General features: G+C 41.5%; 1 protein-coding gene across 6 annotated transcripts in view; it reads right to left on the reverse strand.

Annotated features, from left to right (window-relative positions):
* Window positions 1-9359, reverse strand: part of NCOA6 (nuclear receptor coactivator 6) — a 92191-nt gene extending 82832 nt beyond the window's left edge. For 3 of the 6 annotated variants that reach the window (XM_069548385.1, XM_069548381.1, XM_069548379.1), the window contains exon 1: window positions 9116-9359. The gene's annotated coding sequence lies outside the window, so the exon portion shown is untranslated. The remainder of the gene's footprint in view (window positions 1-9115) is intronic. The other 3 variants (XM_069548382.1, XM_069548380.1, XM_069548386.1) reach the window with 2 other exon arrangements.
* Between the last annotated feature and the right edge of the window lie 10505 nt (window positions 9360-19864).

A 19864-nucleotide genomic window follows, 5' to 3' on the forward strand; every position in this document is an offset into this window, starting at 1 on the left:
AGTGATTCTGAAGAAAAGTTTGAAGGAAAAATGAAGAACAACATGATTATAAATCCAAAGAGAGGCTTCTGAATAGAATTGAGACCCTAAAAAAGCAGCTGTGTATCAATGCCCACAGGTGACTGATCAAGAGGCTAGTAAAATCCTCGTGCGCCGTGGTGGTGTTTTCTGCCTATGAGGAATTTCTGGACTGTCTTGGGGCAAAGTTACTGGCATGGGCAAATGAGGGAGACGGGGTGTGTTAAGTCACTATTTGTTTATCCAAGTTCTCCTGATCACAGAATCTCCCTAAAGCTTGAATTAATTATCCAAAGTCTGAATTAGTTGTCCACCGTTTCAAAACTCTGCAAGGGCTATCCTGCTCCCACACACTACCTACTCAGCAGCACTCAAATATCTGAGATCTGGAATCTAGGACCTCAATGCATTTACTCTGCCTTCATCTTCTCACAACTCCTCAATACACCAGCAAACCAGGCTTCTTTATCTCATTTCCTAAGTATTCCTTACAATCTACTATGTCCATCATTCCCTTAGTTCTTCTTTCCTTAACTCAGTTCATTCTAGTTTTATTCTTCCATTTACTTGGCAAATTTTAATTTAATACTTCTGTATCATGCCACCTGTTTTAAGTTGAATCTCATCTCCCCAAAGAGATTTATCCTAACCCTCAGTACCACAGAATGTAACCTGATTTGGAATCACTACAGATGCAATTAGTTAAGATGAGGTAGACCCCCAATCCAATATGACTAGTGCCCTGATAAGAGAGAAATTTGGATCCAGAGGCACAAAGGTAGAATGCTATGTGACAACAGAGACAGAAACTGGAGTGAAGTAGCCGCAAACCAAGAAATGTCAAGAACTGATGGAAGCTAGGAAGAGGTACCGGAGAAAGCAATGGCACCCCACTCCAGTACTCTTGCCTGGAAAATCCCACGGACAGAGGAGCCTGGCAGGCTGCAGTCCATGGGGTCGCTAAGAGTCAGACATGACTGAGCAACTTCACTTTGACTTTTCACTTTCATGCACTGGAGAAGGAAATGGCAACCCACGCCAACGTTCTTGCCTGGAGAATCCAGGGACGGGGGAGCCTGGTGGGCTGACGTTTCTGGGGTCGCACAGCATCGGACACAACTGAAGCGACTTAGCAGTAGCAGGAAACAAATACACCACCTTTTCTATGAAGCTGTCCCTGATTCTTCAAGTAAAAGTAATCTCTCCTGAGTTCCCACAGCACTCACTAGTTCATTTAAAACACACTTTCCCCTCTTTTATTTATGTTCACATCACTTCCCCAGATGAATTTGTTTCCTAAAAGGCAGAAGCTAACTAATCAACTGTATACAGACCTCAACAGTGGTAGGTAGTCAGCATATACTGACTTTCATAATTAACTTTTTCTCAATACATAATCATTCTGATTGTAAAACTTCTGAATGAGTTATCCTCATATATACTGAAGAGTTACACACAACCTCAGATGAAGATTCATTTTCTTTAGGAAGCGTTCCTAGATTCAAATGTACTTATATTAATTACATCAATATATATTACACTTAGATATGTGCTTGCATGTATATGTACATTCTACTGATAGCTAATATCCACAATGGAAAAGAATGTTATTGATTTGTAACTGATCTAGTCAAATGCTGGTTTACTTAATATCTTCCTACTTTTATTGGTATTTGGCAGTTAACCTGTGTCTTTGAATTTCTCCAAAATGTTTGAACTTTTAAGTCTGCATTTGATGGAAAGAACACAGCCTTACTTCCATGTAACATTTAAATTTATGGCAAGGGACTTAATCTTTTGACTAATTTCCCTGAGTAAAATCTGATTCACAGGCATCTGATTCACAAATCTGCAACTAGTTATTTCTTCCTGAAAGAAACTGCAGTCTGGTCTTAAGAAAATGTACATAAATGGCACTATGGAACTAATATTCAACAGGTTCAATATCAGTAAAGGAGCTGGTTTTTGGCAATTTTTGTTGCCTCTTTGTGTATGGGGGGACTTGCAGCTGATTAATGCTAAATACAAACCAATTATCTATTTAAAATATGAATACCCTCTGAATTTGGTGATCATTAACATTATTAAGACTGACATAGTTTTTCTCCTAGGTTTATTGATATATAATTGATATACAATATTGTATAGGTTTAAGGCGTACAATGAGATGGATACACATGTATATTGAGAAATGGCTAGTATAATAAGGCTGGTTAACATATCCATCACCTCACATAATTACCATTTTTTATGTGTATGGTAAAAACATTTAAGATCTATTCTCTTAGCAACTTTCAAATATATAACACAGTACTATTAATTATAGTCATCATGCTGTACATCAGACTCCTAGCACTTCTTCACCTTCTAAGTTTATACCCGCTGATCAAATCTCCCCATTCCCCATCTCCTGGCTCCTGACAACCACCCTTCTACTCTCTTGTTTCTGTGAGTTTGGGTTTTTAACTGACATAGCTATCATTAACTGAGTGTTAATATTCTAACTGAAACAGAATATACAATTCTTCACAAGTTAAAAAAGAAGCAGTTCTAGCCTTTCACTTTGTAGGCTCTCTATATAAAATATAGCTTATCACCAAATTATAAGGCTGCATTTACTCCCTCCAACAAAACCATAGTATTCCCTTTATGTACACATCTATATATACCTCTAGCCATTTATTAATTAACTCAGCAAATGTTTATTGAGCTCCTAGGCAGCCACCTTAAGTCCTTTTTAGAACAAGGTAAGGTAAAAAAAAGATTATAAATTTTTTAAAATAAATAAATGTGACAGACAACACAGTAAGTAGACACCAGAGCTGAAGGAAAGGAGAGATACAGTCCCAGCCCTTAAGGAACAATCAATTTGGTGAGGAAGGAGAGAGAAAACTACCTCCATATCTCTCCTTTCTCACCTTGCTGCTCCTGTATTTTATGACCAGGCTTACTTTCCCAATGCACAGATTTCATTATGTCACTGCATAGCCAAGCACTTTTGATGACTTCCCATTACTTAATCAATTCTAAACTTCTCAGCCTCAAACTGAAGAGGATTCAAAGCCTTCCATGTATAGTATGCAGAGATTAAGAACACAGGCTTTGGAATTGGACTGCCTAGACTCATTCTCTATCAATTGTTAGTTCTATTTCTCAGTTTCCTTATCTACAAAAAGGGGATTTAAAATTAGTGCCTCTCTCACAGGGTTATTGTGAGGATTAAATGAAATGCTGCTTGTAAAATGCCTGGCACATTATCTGGCAAATGGTATGCATGCGAAAAATGAGAGCTCCTACTACTATCATTACTGTTGTTCAATCTCCACTTCCAGCCTCAACTTTAACAACATTCCTGTGACAATCCTGTTCTCCAACCAAACTAGACTCTTTACTATCTCTTAAACTCCCATCTCTACATTCATGCTTTCCCTCAGCCTGGAAAAAAATTGTCTCTTCTTCAAGTTGTAAGATCCTAAACAATTTTGGCAATCCTGCTTAAAAGGCCTTCTCTTTCAGGTACCATCCTCTGATAGCCCAGCTCCATAACACATTATATATACACTCCACATGACACAAATCCTGGCTAGATTTATCCTTGTATTCTGCAGAGTTCTAGCCCAGTGTACATGATAGGGTTCAATTTGTTGACAAATGAATAAATGCCTTTATTTCCTCTCTGTCATCCAAATAAACGCTCTCTTGGAAAACAGCTCCCTATCACAAGCAAAAAGATCTCTTCTGTAGTATTTCATAAAGCTGGTCAGCTAGTTTTCTTTTCTATTACCAATGTGGTAATTTCTATTATAGTATCCAGCACATAGTAGATGCCTAAATATTCAATGATTTGAATTTCATCTCATCTTACTTCAAGGATCAATTTATTCATTATGACTAAGAATGATTCAATCTTAAAAACATAATTTAGTTTTTACCTGCCCCCAAACTCATCTGTCAGTTTCTGGCCACCCTGACAATATCTTGATATGTCCCTTATTAGTTCAGGAGAGGTAATATATAAAACTTTGGTAAAGTCAGAACTAGAAAACCAAATGCCTGTAGGGAGATAAAGTAAATGAACAAAACAAAAGAGTAGTGAAAACTGCAAAGAACTACAGGGAGGAGTTCCACTCCAGCAGATAGTCTAAGGCAGCAGCTAAAATTAAGCAGCCACCTGGAAGCATCTCCTGCAACACTTAGCTCTCGGCCCCTTTCAATCTGAAAACTGAATAAAGTCTACAACTGAGTTGAGCATATTGAGCTTCCACTCTTGACTAGGAATCATAAATGAACAATAATGCGAAATAATAAATAATAGCTAACATTATTGAGCATTTTCTAGATGCCACTCTGTTCTACATGTTATAAGAATTAGCTTACTTAATCCTCACAACAACTCTACTTTCCTTATTTTAAAGATGAGAAAAGCAAGGCACAAAGCGGTTATGCAACATGTCCAAGGTACACAATTCACAAACCATGGAGCTGGAAACAGGGCCTTCAATAGATTTCACCAAAAAGAGCTCACAATACGAAGACAGAGTACCATTCAGTAAATGATGCTGGGATAATTAACTGTACATCAGAAAAAATGAAATGACTCTACCTCACACCACGCATACATGTCAATTCCAGATAACAGGTCTAAACATAAAAGGCAAAAAGATAATAAAAAGAATAGCTACTAAATCTTAGGAGAGAAAAAGATAAACTTGATTAAAATTCAAAACTTTTTAACAACTTAAAGAGATACAAAAACATTAGCAGGAGATAAAAACAAGCCAGGAAATGATATCTGTAACACATATAATCAACAAAAGGATTAATAATAAAAAAATATGAAGAAATCTTTTGGAAAAGACAACCCAATAGAAAAAAATAACAAAATAGGCCCCAGGAAGGTCTAAACTGTGAAAACCCGGCAAGAACCAGTTGTCACACAGTGGACCCCAAAACAGTAAACCATGGCACCACTGACCAATATAAAATATTCAGGGATCTATGTCATGTTGCAGATACACAGAGCATGGGGAATCCGGCCAGAAAGACAGTGCCAAGATGGTTATTCTTCATCACACAGGATGGTAAATCAGAAGTTTACTGTCCAACATTCAGACACACAGATCAGGAACTGGCAAATGTCTTTGGTAAAGGGCCAGAAAGTAAATATTTTCAATTTTGTGAGCTATATATTCTCTGTCACAACTATTTAACCTGCCATTGCTAGTATGAAGGCAGGCAAAAGCAATATGTAAATGAGTGTGCCGATGTTGCAATAAAACTTTATTTACATAAACAGGTGGTGGAACAGATTTGATGCATGGGCCACAGTCTGCCAAGACCTGACATTGACAGTTATGATTTCCCTACTCTAGGAATACTTTCCCAGTCTATTGACACATGATTTTCTTAAGCAATAAAGGACATCACACTTTTACATCTCTGCACTGGCTTCCAAAAGTCTATTATTCCATTAAAAAAACCTTTTTCCTTATTATCTGCAGCAATTCTCACTCATTTTCCTTTCATTCCTTTTTTAAACCTCTTTGACTGCCACCTCAAACGAGAAATCTAAAAAATTCCCCTTCTCGCTCATCACTCACAATGTAATTATATCAACACTTGAAAATTCTAACTCTAGTCAACATGCCCAACTTCTGGCTTGGTTCAGGCCCTCATTCCCTCATTATTTCTTTTCTGCTCTCCAATCCACCCTCCCTCCAAAACACATTCATTTATTTCCTAAAAATTAAACCTCATCATAACTCCACTCCTTGAAAGCCTTGAATGCCTCTCTAAAAGCCAAGAATTCAGTCCAAACTCCTTAGCAAGGTCCTTCAACCCAGGTTCCAAACAACCTTCCCAGTCTCATCTCCAACCACTCTTTCACACACACACACTATGCTGCAGACACGTTAAATTACATTCCCTGAAAATATATGTTCTTACGTGAAAGCTCTTCTCTCTTCTGCATCTGGCAAACTCCTTTATCCTTCAGGACACATCTCAAGTCTCACTTATTTCCAAAGCCTTCCCTAATCCTAGAGCAGAGACTTGCCTAACCGTGTCCTAAGAAACTGACAGCTCTCCTTTGGCATTTAACATCCTGAATGGTCACTGTCTACATGTTCACTTCTCTCATGGGACTGAATATCCAAACTGAAAAGACCCTATCCTGCCTTAAAGATCTATGACTCCTCACAGCCTATCATAATGGCTGATATAAATAGATGTCTCAGCAAATAGTAAATGTCTATTGAGTGGAAGACATCCTTTGTGGTTCCTTAACCTGGGGTTCACAGATGGGAGTTTACAGACAGAATTCCAGGGGAAGGAGGGGAGGGGCTGTGAACTTGGATAGGGAAAAAAAAATTACTTTATTTTCACTAACTTCTAACTGAAGCTACCATTTTATTCAAATATGAATGTAGGCAGTAAGCCATTCTTGTATTAGCAGATCTGTGATTCTGCTACTGTAATCACAGATATCTTTATATCATATTATAGTTATTGCAGAATTATTATGCTCATTTGAGATAATTATCAGACCCACCACTAGATCTAATTTCTTAATTTGCTGATAAAGAAGTGTATATCTATATTACATCACAATTTGTATACTGCAATAATTGCATTTCAATACAACTGGTTTCTCTATAACCCCATGTATTTTGTTTTATGTAATTAAAAATATTATCCTGAAAGGGATCCATAAGCTACCGACAAAGGTCCATCTAGTCAAAGCTATAGTTTTTCCAGTAGTCATGTACAGAGAGTTGGACCAAAAGGAAGCCTGAGCACTGAAGAATTGATGCTTTCCAACTGTGGTACTGGAGAAGACTCTTGAGAGTCCCTTTGAGTGCAAGGAGATTAAACCAGTCAATCCTAAAGGAAATCAATCCTGAATATTTATTGGAAAGACTGATGTTGAAGCTCCAATCCTTTGGCCACCTGATGCAAAGAGCCAACTCGCTGGAAAAGACCCTGATGCTGGGAAAGACTGAGGGCAGGAGGAGAAGAGGGCGACAGTGGATGAGGTGGTTGGATGGCATCATCAACACACTGTACATGAATCTGAGAAACTCTGGGAGATAATGAAGGACAAGGAAGCCTGGAATGCTGCAGTCCATGAGGTAGCAACGCCTGCCTCCAATGTGGGAGACCTGGGTTCAATCCCTGGGTCGGGAAGATCCCCTGGAGAAGGAAATGGTAACCCACTCCAGTATTCTTGCCTGGAGAATCTCATGGACGGAGAAGCCTGGTAGGCTACAGTCTACAGGGTCGCAAAGAGTCCAACACAACTGAGCAACTTCACTTACTTTCACTTAGTGACTGAACAGCAACAAAGGGGCCCATGGTACAGACAAGATTAGGCTTTCCTGCATTAGAAAGACCCAAAACAAATGAATCATCTTGCTGAATAAGGATACTGAACATATGTTAAAAATATCATTGCTATGAACAACTTCATAACCTTTTTGTTGAAAGTCTCTTTTAATTATATGGGGGCCCTGGGACAACTATAACAAAACTGAGAATTCTCTCATAGCCCATGGGGACTTTGAATTCCTCTATCATGATAGAACATCAATTACAGTCATGATAGAGATTCATTGTTCACTGTTACCTTTTAGGCTTTTTGTATCCCTTTGCTGTACAGTAAACACCTAGAAGAGAAGGAGCATCTTTTAAGACTCTACATAAAGATAGAAGTCAAAAAGATTCTGAAGATAACTTCTTTGCACAAACAGAAGTACACTAGAAATTATCAAATAGCTAGTTATCTATACTTTCCTCCTATCCCCCTCATTTTTTGTACTGACAAAAAAGAACTTACTTAGTAGTTCTTTGATATATGCTGCCATACTTGACTTAATACTTTTCGCCCACCCAGCAAATTCCTCTAAGGCAGTTGTGTTGAATAAGGAGGCAACAGGCCTGAGTTCTAGTACTACTTTCTGCCATTTACTGGTTAGATCTTGAGAAGTCAACTTTACTTTTCTGTGTCTCAGCTAAAATCACTACATAATCTAAAATCATTACATGATCTAAGGCCTTTGCAGTTTTCACACATTTAATCCTTTACCATTCTCACGGCTTCAATAACGCCTTTCTGATGACCTCCCCAGGTGACACTGCTCTTAAAAAACAGTGGGCTGTCCCCTTCCTGGGAAGACACCTTGGGTCACCGCCCACAAACAGCCAGGTCCCTCCTTTTAAAGACACACACACAAACTCCCTAAGTTGATGAAGGCTCTCTCTTCTTGCCAACCAGTTCCACTTTGCATTCTTTTGCTGGCCAGCTCCTGCACCCACACCTCAATCCCCCTTCTCTCTCTTCTTCATCAAAGCATTACTTTTTCTGTTCCTCCTGCCAATACGGAGTGCAGGATCCTGGGGGCACATACGTCCTCAGTCCCTTGGGAGTTACACGGACTTGCCCCGCAACTCTAACGACTAGACCAGTCTGATATTCGCCTCTGTACCGAAAAGGCCCCCATTTCCAATCAACCCTTTCACCACCACCCCCCGCCCCCCGCAAAGAACTGTCCCAGCCCTGACAGCCTGGGCTCAAATCCCACGCCCCTCCGCGCCCTGCCGGCCTGGGGTCCTGAACATGGACCACGACCTGACCCAGCTCCAGTTCCTGATCCCCAAGCCCCACAGATCCCGATCCCGATCCCGTTTGGACCCAGCGACCCTTCTCGGCGACCCCGGCCACGACCCCACGTCCGACTCTCTCCAGTTCCTCAGGCCTGGAGCGCCACCCCGTGCAGACCCCAGCCGGCTCAGCACTCCCTCAGCTCCCGGACACCGAGTCCCGCACCCTCCCCACCACTGCCGGGCCCCCAGCAGTCCCCAGCGCCCGCGCCCGCAGGCCCCGGGCCCGCTCCCCAACATGGCGACGGGGACACGAGCGCGGCGGGCGGGCGGGGCGGCTACGGGCCGGGACCGCACAGGGGCCGTGCTCCACGGTCCGCCGGCGCCATTTTCCCGCGCCGGGCCCGGGCGGCGCCTCCTTCCCGCGGAGCCAGCCGGGCCGGCACCGCGGACGCCCGGCGGGCCCACCCCTTACGGGCCCGCGTCGCCGTCAGCTCACCTGAGCGCGGCCCCAGCCCTCCCGGGCGGGCCTCGGAGCACCGGCCCGGGCCGTGCGTGCCCGCGGCCCTCCGTGTGTCTGTCGGTCCGTCCTCGCGTGCGCCCGTCTATCCGGCCGTCGGCGCCCGGCCGCCCGCAGCCCGACCCGGCTGGGCCTCAGGGAGCCGGCGGGGAGGGGGATGGGCCGGACCGGGTCGGGGAGGGAGGGGGAGGGAGGGAGAGAGGGTGGGAGCGCGGGAGAGGGCGGGGTAGGGCGGGGGCGGGGCCTTGGCCACGTGACCAAACGTCCCCGAGAGCGCGGGGCCGAGCGCGCGCCAGCTCGGTTGGGTGCAGAGCTCGAGCCGGGATATGAGATTGTTTGTCTCCTGGCGCTGTAATAGTCCCAGTGGCTGCTGCCCCCATCTTGGAGTCACTGCACAGCCATATGGAAACCCTCTAAGCTGAGTGTTCTTGGGCAAGTCAACTCTCCAAGCCTCAGTTTATGTACCTGAGATACGGATATAATAATAGTCTTTGCAAAGAGGAAATGAGGGAAAGCATGGAAAGCCCTTGGCACAGTGCCTGACACGTAGTATCTAATAACGCTAATGATGATAAAGATCATCTTTAGCCTTTATTACTGATGTCTGCCTGTAAGTCCCATCACTGTGACCCTAGCAGACTCAGTGGGTGCAGGGGAGTGTGGCCCTTTCCCCCTCTTCCCAAATGTAGGGAAGCCTCCCGAGCCCTGGGCTTGATGCCTGTCCTAAAGGCCTGGATTCAGATCCGGCTTTCACTCTTGATAGCTGTGTAATTTTCCTTTGCCTCAAGTTCAACTTCCTCATCTGTGAAATGGGAGTTAAGGGTCCATTACAAGCATCATGTTATATAGATAAACAGGGGATTGTTAGCTGATTGTACAGCTCAGGCATGTTGGTCTCATCTAAGAAAAGCCAGAGTCATTTCATTCCACCAATATATTTATTGAGCACACACCATGTGCTTGGAGTGGTGCAGTAGCCCTCTAAGGCCAGTCCACATTCTCCCTGGCTCCCCTCCAACCTATTCTCCACCCTGCTGTCAGAGCAATATTTCTAAGTCAGAAATCTGATCATGTCTCTCCTCTATTTAAAACTATTTGATGGTTCAGATTGCTCTTATGATAAAGGCCAAATAGATGTCTCTTGCCGGTCCCACATCGCCAGGCTTATCTCCTAGCACTCTTTAACTCTCTCTGGACTTTAAGTACACTGATCTTCACATTCTGTACTTCCTTCCTTCTTAGGATCCTTGCACATGCTGATCGGTCCATCTGGTGTGCTCCCCCTCCTCATTAGATAATTTGTCAGCCTTCAGATCCCTGCTCAAACATCACTACCCCAAGGACACCTTCTCTGAGGATTCTTTAGGCAAGTTCTCTTCCTTGTCCTCAATAGGACTCACTAGGTTGTTTATCACCTGTTTTCTGGAGGCTGTGGACCTCATTAGGAGGGAGAGTTTATCCATCTTGTTTATTGCCGTTTTCTCAGCACATAGCACAGGGCCTGGCACAGAGCATATGTTCAGTAAATATTTGTTGTGTGTGAATCCTGAGAATGGTGGCGGACCCTAAAGGGCAGAGAAAAATAAAAAGAACCACAGGCAGCCAAAAGGGCACCTCGGACACTTGAGCCCAAGAAGTTAACACCAAGAGGGTTTACAAGAACCTAGAAAAAAAATTTTAAGCTTTTTCTTCTTTTAGAAAATGGAGCATGATTTACATACAGGAAAATGCAAACATCTTAAGTGTACACCTAATACATTTTTACCTACGTTACCGTTTACCACCACAGTTATCACTTTAACTTCAAAAAGTTAAATATAGAATTACCATCTGATCCAAAAATACTACTTCTGGATATTTACCCCAAGAAAGTAGAAGCAGGGACTTAAGCAGATATTTGTACTATGCTATGTACTATGTTCTATGTACTATGCATATGTACTGCGCTATGTACTCATGTTCATAGCAGCATTATTCACTGCAGCCAAAAGGTAGAAGCAGGCTATATATCTGTCAGATGAATGGATAAACAAAATGGCGGCATATACATACAATGTAACATTAGCCTTAAAAAGGAAGGAAATTTTGGCACATGCTATAACATTGCAGACATTGAAAACATTATGCTAAGTGAGATACTGTTGCTACTGCTGCTAAGTTGCTTCAGTCGTGTCCGACTCTGCGCGACCCCACAGACGGCAGCCCACCAGGCTCCCCCGTCCCTGGGATTCTCCAGGCAAGAACACTGGAGTGGGTTGCCATTTCCTTCTCCAATGCATGAAAGTGAAAAGTGAAAGTGAAGTCTCTCAGTCGTGTCTGACTCCTATCGACCCCATGGACTGCAGCCTACCAGGCTCCTCCATCCATGGGATTTTCCAGGCAAGAGTACTGGAGTGGGGTGCCATTGCTCTCTCCGTAAGTGAGATAATTCAGTCACAAAAGATCAACTACTATGTGATTCCTCATACGAGGAAACTGAAAAAGAAAGCTGAAACTGTTGGTGGCTTAGTCATGTCCAGCTCTTTGTAGCCTTCCAGGCTCCTCTGTCCATGGGATTTCCCAGCAAGAATATTGGAGTGGGTTGCCATTTCCTTCTCCAGGGGATCTTTCTGATCCAGGAATCAAACCCGGGTCTCCTGCATTACAGGCAGATGCTTCACTGACTGAGCTACGAGGGAAGCCCCTATTAGCTGTGTGACTTCAGGTAAATCCAGAGTTCTTATCTTACGGATGATACAACTTGGACCAAAAGGAGAAAAATGACTCGTCCCACAGGGTCCAAAGTATTTTTTCCCTTTGTTTTTAAATCCTTACATGGTTTTTGTTCCCAAAAGACTATAAGCTCTATTTTTGTAGTATCATAATATAATTTAACATTTTTGTGCTACAATTGCCTCATCTGTAAGGTGCAGATAATAAGGGTACCTTACAGGATCAGACGGTAAAGAATCTGCCTGCAATGCAGGAGACCCAGGTTAAGTCCCTGGGTGGGGAAGATCCCCTGGACAACGGAACGGCTACCCGCTCTAGTATTCTTTCCCGGAGAATCCCACGGAAAGAGGAGCCTGGTGGGCTACAGTCCATGGGCTCACAAAGAGTCGGACTCAACTGAGTGACTTTCAGTTCAGTCCAGTTCATTCACTCAGTTGTCTGACTCTGCGAACCCAGGGACTGCAGCATGCCAGGCTTCCCTGTCCATCACCAACCCCCAGAGCTTACTCAAACTCGTGTCCATAGTGTTGATGATGCCATCCAACCGTCTCATCCTCTGTTGTCCCCTTCTCCTCTTTCCTTCAATCTTTCCCAGCATCAGGGTCTTTTCCAATGAGTCGGTTCTTTACATCAGATGGCCAAAGTATTGGAGTTTCAGCTTCAGCATCAGTCCTTCCAATTAATATTCAGGACTGATTTCTTTTAGGATGAACTAGTTGGATCTCCTTGCTGTCCAAGGGACTCTCAAGAGTCTTCTCCAACACCACAGTTCAAAAGCACCACTTCACTTTTCACTTCAAAATGAATTAGTAGATACAAAATGTTTAGAAGAGTGACTAGCACTTATGATAGCCTCAATAAGCAACAGACTACCTGAGGCCACTGAAGAGGTTATCAGGCTGTTTCACAGAATTCTCTGAGCAAGAAAAGCAGTCCTGAGACATCCAGGACTGTTCTGGATTCAGATTTAGATAAAAAGAAACTGTTAGATGCTCAGTCATGTCCAATTCTTTGTGACCCATGAACTGTATGTTGGCTGCCAGGCTCCTCTGTCCATGGAATTCTCCAGCCAAGAATACTGAAGTGGATTGCCATTTCCTTTTCCAGAGGATCTTCCTGACCCAGGGATCAAAACTGGATCTCCTGCACTGCAGACAGATTCTTTACTGTTTGACCCACCAAGGAAGTCCAGTAGATAAAGAGAAAGTTCAGTTCAGTTCAGTTCAGTCGCTCAGTCGTGTCTGACTCTTTGCAACCCCATGAATCGCAGCACGCCGGGCCTCCCTGTTCATCACCATCTAATTAATTATTCTTTAATGTGAACAATTTGGCCTTTTTAAAAATTGGATGATAGTTGTTTTACAATGTTGTGTTAGTTTCTGCTGTACAACTACATGAATCGGCTATAAGTATACATATCTGCCCTCCCTTTTGAGCCTCCCTCCCACACCACCATCCCACCCATCTAGGTCATCACAGAGCCCGGAGCTGAGCTCCCTTTGTTATACAGCAGCTTCCCACCAGGTATCTATTTTACACTTTGTAGGGTATATATGTCAGTGCTAATCTCTCAGTTTGTCCCATTCTCTCCTTCCCACTCTGTGACCACAAGTCTGTTCTTTACGTCTGCATCTCTATTTTTTCCCTGCAAATAAGTTCATCAGTACCACTTTATTAGATTCCATATATATGTGTTAGGGCTTCCCTCGTAGCTCAGTCGGTCAAGAATCTGCCTGCAGTGCAAGAGACTTGGGTTCAATTCCTGGGTCAGAAATGTACCCTGGAGAAGGAAATGGCAACCCACTCCAGTATTCTTGCCTGGAGAATTCCATGGACAGAGGAGCCCAGCAGGCTACATAGTCTGTGGAGTTGCAAGGATCGGACATGACTTAGCGACCAAACCACAACCACCGCATATATATTTCTTTCTGACTAACTTTGATTGGCATTTTTTGAACATTTATTTTCATGTTTGTCTGATGGGCTTAAGCTTTGCAGTGGTAAGAACAGCATCAAACAGGAAAAAAAAAAAAGAAGACTAAAGCCTACTAGAGAGCATCAACATGCTACTGTCTGTGGGATTCATCACGATGGTGCCAAATGACAAGGTTATCACATTTGGTTAGGCAAGCTGTGTCTTACTGGAGGACATCACATGTAAATGGATGCCACTCACTGGTACACACTGTAAAGTATACCTTTATTGTGGTAATTTACCAGTAGATGGCAGTAATGTGCCTTATTACAAAATCAGTTCAGTTTTCAGACAATAGGAAATAGTGTCTTGAAGAGGGATAAAAATTTTGAAAAATAGAATACACAATCGAAAAAAATGAAAGAGTATCAAGAAGAGACCAAAAAAAAAAGGAGAAATATTTAGGGCTTATAAAACCTGATTTCAAAAATATTCTGACTATTTTAAACATTATATTAGCATATAACATAAAGACATGAAAATACACAACTCATAAGTGTAATGATGATTTTCCACAAAATGGACACACACATCCTGTTCAGTTCAGTCGCTCAGCCGTGTCTGACTCTTTGCAACCCCATGGACTGCAGCTTGCCAGGCCTCCCTGTCCATCACCAATTCCTGGAGTTTACCCAAACTTTTGTCCATTGAGTCAGTGATGCCATCCAACCACCTCATCCTCTGTTGTCCCCTTCTCCCCCCACCTTCAATCTTTCCCAGCATCAGGGTCTTTTCCAATGAGTCAGTTCTATGCATCAGGTGGCCAAAGTATTGGAGTTTCAGCTTCAACATCAGTCCTTCCAATGAACACTCAGGACTGATCTCCTTGAGGATGGACTGGTTGGATCTCCTTGCTGTCCAAGGGACTCTCAAAAATCTTCTTCAACACTGCAATCCAAAAGCATCAATTCTTCAGTGCTCAGCTTTCTTTATAGTCCAACTCTCACACCCATATATGACTACTAGAAAAACCATAGCTCTGATTAGACGGACCTTTGTTGGCAAAGTAATATCTCTGCTTTTTAATATGCTGTTTAGATTGGTCATAACTTTCCTTCCAAGGAGTAAGCGTCTTTTAATTTCATGGGTGCAGTCACCATCTGCAGTGATTTTGGAGCGCCCCAAAATAAAGTCTGCCACTGTGTCCACTGTTTCCCCATCTATTTCTCATGAAGTGATGGGACCGGATGTCCAACCAACATCCAAATCAAGAAACAGAACATTTGAGCCCCACAAAAGCTCCTTCGTTCTCCTTTTCCACCCCTCTGAGGGTAAATAGTACTCTGACTTTTAATTTCATAGATTAGGTTTATCAGGTATTAAATTTTATGTAAATAGAAGCATATAAAATGTGCTCTTCTGAGTCTGCCTTCTTTTGCCCAATTTTGTGTTTTTGAGATTTTTCTATATTGTTGCAAGTAGTTGTAGTTGGTTCCATTTCATTGCTACATACAGTTCCTTATTTTAATTTGTCACAGTTTATCCATTCTACTGATGATGAGCATTTCAGTTTTCACTGTAGGTCAACTTTTAATAGTACTACTGTGAACCTTCTTGCCTATGTATTTGAGTAAACACATGTATAATTTTTGCTAGATTTATACCTAGGACTATGATTGCTCGGTCCAAGAGAAATATCAGTTACCTCAGATATGCAGATGACATCATCCTTATGGTAGAAAGTTAAGAGGAACTAAAGAGCCTCTTGATGAAAATGAAAGTGGAGAGTGAAAAAGCTGGCTTAAAACTTAATGTTCAAAAAATGAAGATCATGGCATCCGGTCCCATCACTTCATGGCAAATAGATGGAAAAACAATGGAAACAGTGAGACTTTTCTTGGGCTCCAAAATCACTGCAGATGGTGACTGCAGCCATGAAATTAAAAGACTCTTGCTCCTTGGAAGGAAAGGTATGACAGACCAAGACAGCATATTAAAAAGCAGATATTACTTTGCTGACAAAGGTCTGTCTAGTCAAAGCTATTGTTTTTCCAGTAGTCATGTATACATGTGAGAGTTGGGCCATAAAGAAAGCTAACCACCAAAGAACTGATGCTTTTGAACTGTGGTGTTGGAGAAGACTCTTGAGAGTCCCTTGGACAGCAAGGAGGTCAAACCAGTCAATCCTAAAGGAAATCAGTCCTGAAAACTCACTGGAAGGACTGATGCTGAAGCTGAAACTCCAATACTTTGGCCATCTGATGTGAAGAACTGACTCATTGGGAAAGACTGATGCTGGAAAGGATTGAAGGCAAGAGGAGAAGGGGACGACAGAGGATAAGATGGTTGGATGGCATCACTGACTCTATGGACATGAGTTTGAGTAAGCTCTGGGAGTTGGTGATAGACAGCGAAGCCTGGCAAGCTGCAGTCCATGGGTTGCAAAGAGTTATACACGACTGAGTGACTGAACTGAAGTGAACTGAACCAGGTATTAGTTATAGCATGTGGGATCTAGTTCCCTGTGAGGTGAAAAGTTGCTCAGTCATGTTCAACTCTTTGACTCCATGGACTATACAGTCCATGGAATTCTCCAGGCCAGGATACTGGAGTGGGTGGCCTTTCCCTTCTCCAGGGGATCTTCCCAACCCAGGGATCAAATAGGGGTCTTCTGCATTGCAGGTGGATTCTTTACCAACTGAGCTATCAGGGAACTGCTAGTTCCCTGACCAGGAATCAAACTCAAGCCCTCTGCATTGGGAGCACAGAGTCTTACCTCCTGAACCACCAGGGAAGTCCCCCTTATCATGTATTTGGTTGCAAACATTTTTTTCATTTTGGGGGTTGTCTTTTCACTCTCTTGACAGTGTCCTTTGATGCACAAAAATTTTAAATTTTGATGCAGTTTAGTTTACCTACTTTTTTCATCTGTTGTTTCTGCTTTTGTTTGCCATAGATCCAAAATCATGAAGATTTACTTCAGTGTTTCTTTCTAAGAGTTTTATAGTTTTAGGTCTTACATTTGGTCTTTGATCCATTATGAGTTATTTTATGTATATGCTGTGAGTTAAGGGTCAAACTTCATTCTTTTGTAAGTCAATATTTAGTTGTATCAACATAGTTTGTTGAAGAGACTATTCTTTTTCCATTGAATGATCTGGGCATCCTTGTGAAAAGTCAAGATAGATTGATCATAGGTAGATGGTTTATTTCTGAACTCTCAATTCTATTCCATTGATATATTCATCTTCCTGCTGGTAGCACAGTGTTTTGATTCCTGTAACTTTGTCGTATAGCAAGTTTTGAAGTCAGGCAGCTTCATATCTTAACTAAGAGATGAAGGAAATACCTAAGATACCCAACTTAAGAAGCAAATGGGTACATCCTAGAGTTATTTTAGGTTGGAGAGAATATTATAAAAATTCTTTAAATTTCCAAGTTTATTTTTTCTTTGTTTCATAGTCAGCTAAAGTTAGCTTGTCAGTATGAGGTAAATTTATGCTCTCTATTTTGAACTGTGGTGTTGGAGAAGACTCTTGAGAGTCCCTTGGACTGCAAGGAGATCCAACCAGTCCATCCTAAAGGAGATCAGTCTGGGTGTTCATGGGAAGGACTGATGCTGAAACTGAAACTCCAGTACTTTGGCCACCTCATGCAAAGGGCTAAGTCATTTGAAAAGACCCTGATGATGGGAAAGATTGAGGGCAGGAGGAGAAGGGGACGATCGAGGATGAGATGGTTGGATGGCATCACCGACTCAATGGACACGAGTTTGAGCAAGCTCCGGGAGTTGGTGATGGACAGGGAGGCCTGGTGTGCTGTGGTTCATGGGGTTGCAAAGAGTCGGACATGACTGAGCGACTTAACTGAACTGATGGTAGATCAAGAGAGTAAAAACTAAATAAAGTAAAAATAATTAAGAAAACAATGTCCAGGCGAACCTTGTCTGTCTTCCTTATCAGTGTTCCCAGTGCATCAGGCAGTGTATGGCACAGAGTAGACATTTAAGAAAATATTAATGAAATAAAATATGATATTTCATATACTGAGTGAGGAAGCAGACTTTCCAAGATATCAGAATCTTGCTTTGATAAATAGGAAGTGTTCCACTTGACAAATCTTTTATTCAAAGCTGTCCTATCATTATTTGTATATTTAAGAAATTAAAAAAAAAAAAAAAAGAAATAAAATAACCCCAAGATGCCCATGTAAGCCTCCAAAACCTGCTGCATGGAAGGTCCTGTAACATCAGTGTAGGAGAGTTGGTATGACCACAGGTGTTACTCAAGCATTTAAAGATATCAGGGCAAGGATAATCAAAGCTTCATTGGAAACCAGTTAAAATGTTTAATGAACTATGATGAATCATTATAAATTATCAGGTAAATCTATATATTTTGATATTGACATGAAAAAATGTCCATGTTATATAGGTAAGTGAAAAAAAAATGTTGTAGACACTGTGACTAACATAATCCCATTTTTACTTTCAAAAAGAACAATGAGTGACTTCCCTGGTAGTCCAGCGGTTAAGACTTCAAGCTCCCAATGCAGGCAGCCCAGTTTGATCCCTCATCAGGGAACTAGGTCCAACATGCCACAACTAAGACCCAACGCAGCCAAATAAATAAAATATTATTTAAAAAATAAATAAATAGAATGATGATGTATGTAATAGCTACAGAAAGAGTAGTTGGAGGAATATGTGAGATTTTTGGAGGGGTTGGAGGAATATGTGAGGAAGAGTGAGATTTTTGAAAAGTTGAGATTTTGAGGGCATGGATCATTTATATTATATGCTTATGAAATGTTTGATATTTGAATGACTGTTACATCTGTAATCAGATAAAGTAATAAAGTTTTTTTCAAAGAAGAGAGGGACATGATCTTCGGAGTCAAACCAACTGCTTTTATATCATGGATCTGCCAGCTATCAGCTGGGTGACCTTGGACAAGTTATTTCATATCTCTGAACCACAATTTTCACATCCATAAAATGGAGAAATTAGTATCAGCCTCATAAGAATGTTGTGCTGACCTTAACAGTTTCATCATATACTTTCATTCTCTCAGTATGTTCTAGAATAGAGGTTGACAAACTATTGTCGTTAGGCCAAATTGGATCCTGTTTTTCTAAAATAAAGTTTTATGGACTACAGCCACAGCCATCTGTTTACCTATTGTCTATGCCTGCTTTTGCACTATAACAGCAAAGATGAGTAATTACTATAAGGACCAGATGGCTTGAAAGACTGAAATATTCATATCTGGCCCTTTGCATAAAAAGTCTGTTGACTGATCCCTGCTCTAGGAAGAGTACACTGGTGTTCTTTCACCTCTTCATCATGGCATATTTGCATTTACTGTTCTCTTTTTCTAAAATGACATTCCCACACCCCACATCTAATATTTTCTGTCAATCTTGCTCATCTCATTATCTGGAGAAAGCTGATCCCATTCCAAAACAGAATAAAATTATCTTTCCTGTTGTACTTCCTCATAGCTTTCCTCCTAGACTGTATCATGATGGCAATTACCCTAATTATCTGGGTCCTTATTTATTTAATGTTTGACTTCCCCTATAGACTGAAAATCCACACACAAAAAATTGTGTTTGTTTTTTTTTTCAATACTGAATCTCCAGTGCTTAACAAAGTACCTGTAACACAATGGGTAGATAACATTCATGCATGAATGATATAATCTGTAAAATGTATTTATTATCTGATACATACTGTGTAAAGTATGCTTTATAACAAACAGTTTACCTAGTAGATGTTCAAATGGTTAAGAGCATAGATTAGGAATTCAATATCCTGAGACTGAATCCCAATTCTTCCATTTAATACAAGAGGAACATTCAACTAGTTCCTTAACTTCTTTTTGCCATCTGTAAAATGGGAATAATATCAGTACCAACTTCATGAAGTCTGTAATGAAGATTTATAATGTAATTAATATTATCCACATAAAGCATTTAGCATACAGCCTGGTACACAGTAAGTGTTCAATAGAGTCTATCATTATAATTATTGTTATTAATTATTTTTATTAGTTTTAGTCTTGGATGCCTGCTACGTGTTAAGTTAGTCGTGTCTGAT

This window comes from Ovis canadensis, chromosome 13 (assembly GCF_042477335.2).
Source record: "Ovis canadensis isolate MfBH-ARS-UI-01 breed Bighorn chromosome 13, ARS-UI_OviCan_v2, whole genome shotgun sequence".
Lineage (NCBI taxonomy): Eukaryota > Metazoa > Chordata > Mammalia > Artiodactyla > Bovidae > Ovis > Ovis canadensis.